Genomic DNA, 5000 nt, shown 5'->3' with positions numbered 1-5000 from the left:
TCTTTTCAATTTATTCTATCTTCATCCACGTTGTCTTTATCTCCGTAACAATTCTTTACTGTCTCTATCTCTCTCCGTCCCCATAATCCTACATTTATCTCTCTCTCTCTCCTATCATCCCTCTTCGTCTTCCTAACTTGACTTTTACGTGTGTGATGGGCGCGGTCAGCCGATCCCGTCCTGTCTCTCTCTCGCTCGCGTCTTGACAGCTTTTTGTTGAGTCTCCCCCACGCACACCTCTTGCAGCGGCTAATGGCCTGGCGCTCGCCTTTTTTTTTTTTTTTTTTTTTTTTTTTAGCGGGTGTTGGGGTTTCTTGCGATCCGGATGTATTTTCTGAGTTTGGGATTTATTGTTTAGATATATATATATTTTTTATTTGTTTATTTATTTATTTATTTATTATTATAATTATTATTATTTTGGGAGGGGGGAGGCTATGGGTAAGTAAATTTGTTTTGGTTTGCCTGCAATTAGTGCCTAGATATTATTATTATTATCATTTTTTTTTGTTCTTATTCCTCCTTCTTATCTCTTTCTTCTTTTCCTATCTTATCTTCCCCCTCTCTCTTTCCTTCTCCTTCTCCTTCCCCCAATTCTCTTTCTCATCAACGATAACACAACCAAACCTCTTTATCTTCTTTTTCTTCTTCCTCTTCCTCTTCCTCCTACTCCATCCACATCCTTTCCTCCTCTCCTTCTCTCTCAATATTCCCGTTCTTCCTCCTTCATTTCCTTCGAAGTCCACTCTCGCTTTCAACAAGAGCAGATCAGCTGTTCCCTTCCCGGTCCCGCTAAGCAGAACTGAATGGCAATCCGGACGGAAAATATGCTAACTTGTTTAAAACCTGTTTCGTAACGGTGGCGTGATTATGGACTGTCTTTTAGGATGTGTTACCGTCTGTGTCGAGGTGTTTGTTATTAAGTGCGTGTTATTTCATTTTTGGAATGAATGTTGTTTTTAGATGTTGAGATACAGTTTTGAGATATGGGATGTATTGTAATTATTGTTATTATCAAATAAGCGTTGATATCCTCTTGTAAATATCATTATCATTATTATCATCATTATGAGTGTTATTATCAACTACCACCATTGGGTATCCTTATCATCAAATATTCTGTAGCATTGTTATATAACTTGTCTAAATCTTGCTTGGTAATTGTAGCATTATTCTCTTGCATCTTTTCAACACAGATGGTCAGTCAGGCATTGAGGATTTTTTTTTTTTTTTTTTTCATTCTCGTTCTTGTTCCTTTTCTGCTTTTTGTTGGCATTAGTGTTACGGCTGTCGTTTCGTTGCTGTCGCTGTTTCCTTTTGTTGTTTTATATTGGTCTCAGTGTGTGTGTGTCTCTCTCTTTCTCTCTCCTTTTCCCTCTCTTTCTCTAATTTCTTTCTCCGTTTGCGTGTCTTTCTCTTTCTCTCCCCTCATCTCTGTCTTCGTCCCCCTCTTTCTCTAATTTCTTTCTTTCTCCGTCTTTCATTCTCTCTCCGATTATGCAAATATAATCTCTACATGTTTAAACGAATCGAAAGAACTTCATTGTACCCATTAATAATATATATTATAGAATCATTATAATTTCATAAGAATGTCGTGAGGTTGGCACCCTCTTTCCTTAATATATAGATGAGATGGAAGGGTTTGATATACTAATTCTAGAATCCATAAAGTATAGGGCTATATGTCCTCAATGGATTTATAGAGTAGGGAATTCCACCCCGTATGTGTTCCAATTCTCTTAATTTTCTTTTTTTTTCCATTGTCTATGCTTTATTCATTGTTTCTGGCCAGTTTCACTTTCTTCGAAAATAAAATACATAAAATACATACGCCCGCAAAAGCGTCACAAAGTCTAACCCAAGAATGACGAAGGGTACAGCAACATTATTATAGTTTGGCTGTTGCACATTACGGCACATCAGTACTCTCAACCTTGGCCTTTTATCTTCATTCATAAGATTCACTGCTATGACAAGACAAAAACGGAATTACGTCAGAAGAATGAGAGCAACGGATTAGTCACTGCGTCTGGATTGACCTTTCCTTTGGGAAACCGTTAGACGGAAGTTCAGGTACTGAGATATACTTACAGTATACGCACACGGGGGGTACACACACACACACACACGCACACATATACACATACATACACACACACACACATATACACATACACACACACACGCTCTCTCTCTCACACACATACACATACACACACACATACACACACTCACATACATACACACACGCACACACACACACAAACATAACACACACACACACACACACACACACACATACACCCTCCCCCCCCCACACACACACGTACAGCCTTAACCCTTTCACAAACCAGAGCAACGTGTATCATATCCTGAACACTCTTGAAAACAGGTCGTGTACTATTCACACGGCTTTTGCCTTGATGACTTGGCCTGTCCTTGATCCAGGGTAACTAACGGAGGCCTTTGGCATGATCAGAAGGTATATTTCTGTCTCTTGCGTCAGATATAACTGGGAAAAAAGGCATAATTCATGTCCAATTCCAGAGAGAAAGAGAAAGGATGTGATTTAGTATTTCTGGTTTTTGTTTTCCGAGCATGAGGATATGATAAGGTCTTTCGGCTAAAAATAAGAAGAATGAAAGAGATTGAGAGAGAGAGAGAAAGAGAGAGAGAGAGAGAGAGAGAGAGAGAGAGAGAGAGAGAGAGAGAGAGAGAGAGAGAGAGAGAGAGAGAGAGAGAGAGAGGGAGAGAGAGAGAGAGACAGAGACAGAGAAAGGCAGAGAGAGACAGAGACAGACAGAGGCAGAGAGAGATAGAGAGAGAAACAGAGACAAAGAGAGAGATAGACAGAGAAACAGAGATAGAGACAGAGAGAGAGACAGAGGCAGAGAAAGAAAGATAGAGGGGGGGGGGGGGGCAAAGTAAAACAAACATTCCACCAATCCAAACATCGTTGACATACTCATGATCAACCCTCATGGTCATAAAGATGTCATAACAACATGGCTAACATAACATGACTAAGATTATACACAGACCGGTGGAATACGATATAGACAGACTTTGATGAACAGACAGATTGTATACATACGATTTTGAATCTGATACAGATAGACATTAACTGATAGACAGATCGAAAGATGAATAGGTAAAAGAGACTCGATTTTTTTTTTTTTTTTTTTTTTTTAACTGATACACCCTTCATGTATTAAGATCCTGTTTACTATGACAAGGAAACATATCACACGTGACAGGGAAGTGGCTTGCTTTAAAATCTGGAATTATTTGATCTTAAAAAAACCGTCGCGTTAAATGATATTCCGTGAAGGACGTTCGGTCTGCAACAAGAATGCAAATTGAAATCATGGCCTTTGGATTGCAAAATGTAGAGCACCGGATTTGGATATTAGAAGAGAGTGATGAAAGAAGGAAATGATGAGGAAGGTGAAGAAAAAGAAGAAGAAACGAGAGTAACAGATGTAGATGAAGAATGGAATAGAAGAAGATGGAGACGAGGAAGAAGAAGAAGAGGACGAAAGGAAGAATGGAATGATAAATATAAAAAGTAAAGAAGAAGAAGAAAAGGGGGGCAACGAAAATTAAGAAGAATGACAATAAGAGAGAGGATTGTAATAATGACAAATAGAAGACGAAGGCGCAGAAGGAAACTCAAAGATAAGAGAAGAATAGATAATAAGTAATTTTTCAAGAGTCACTTCGTATGACCTAACTTAACGCACACACTCAAAATACTGTTAAAATGTCACACTTACTGAGATTTAAATGAAGAAAAATAAAATAGATAAAGAAAATAAAGAAAACAATACAAAAATTCAAAAGAAAAGCAAAGAAAATTGTTTCCTCGTTTCAAAAGCTTTTCAATCCCGTATCATTTCATTAAGATTTTCCAAGTTACTGTATCTTATCATTCATGGTCAATTTATAATTATCATATACTATTTTCCTAACATCCTCTTATCACATTTATCATCTATTATTTCTCCTTCCTATTTCTATTTCTTACTGGGTTGTCTATCTCCCATCCCCCCCTTTTTTTCTTTTTTTTTATTTTTCTTTGTTTTCAGGTTCCTGTTCTTCGTCCGCCAATTGAGCAAGGAAATAATTAAATATCTTTGTCAGGGCATTTCCTCTCTTCTTGGTGATTCCGGCAACAGTTACCGTTTAACAGTTAGGTACCAGTCACTGCTAATTTTAACTGCAAACTCCCATGCGTGAAATTTGGCAATGTTTCATGTTGCATATGGCTTAATGTTTGCCTTATTTACGTATATTTGGCAATGGGAATGACTAATTTCACAAATTGTGATTCAATTTCATTTATATATATTTTTTTTTTCAAAACTAATTGCTACGAACTCGGTTGAATAGTAAGTAATCTTTATATGTTTCATAATTTTGATCTTAGAAGTACGTATTGTAACCCAAATACCTGAGTCAAAATGCCGACTTTGGGTTATGTAAAATGTATTTGCATTCATCTTCAGCAGTTAGGTCATACCGACTTAGTAATATTTGTCAAGGTTAACAAGTAACACATTTTTTTTTCTATAGTCAATTTGCATATGAAATTCGGTTTACTTTTTTCGGTTTGATAGCCTAACGTTCATTTCTTTCTTTTTCTCTTCTATTTTCTTTTTTTTTCAACTTGAGATTAATCATATGTCATAATATACGTACCCACACAATAAACATCCATATCTGTACACTCGTATGTACACTGAAGTACAGGTGGCCTTCAAGATCCGCTACAGAACTGCTTGCATCACGTGGTCTACTTTTTGTCACGTGTTTTTTGTTGTTGTTTTTGCGTCTGGGATCATTCCCGTTTTCTTTAAGGAGGAAGAAAACGTTGGAATTCAAATCGGATTTTGTCTTTTGTTTTTGTGTGTTGGTTTGTGTTTGTGGATGGTGTCTGGTTGGTTTGTGATTTGTTTTTTGTTATTTTTGGATTTCCGTTTTTTTAAAGGGATAAA

The sequence above is a fragment of the Penaeus japonicus genome, unplaced genomic scaffold (assembly GCF_977035675.1).
Source record: "Penaeus japonicus unplaced genomic scaffold, GWHDUDI00000001_assembly GWHDUDI00000012, whole genome shotgun sequence".
In the NCBI taxonomy this organism is placed as follows: domain Eukaryota; kingdom Metazoa; phylum Arthropoda; class Malacostraca; order Decapoda; family Penaeidae; genus Penaeus; species Penaeus japonicus.
Note: the sequence above shows the minus strand (reverse complement) of the source record.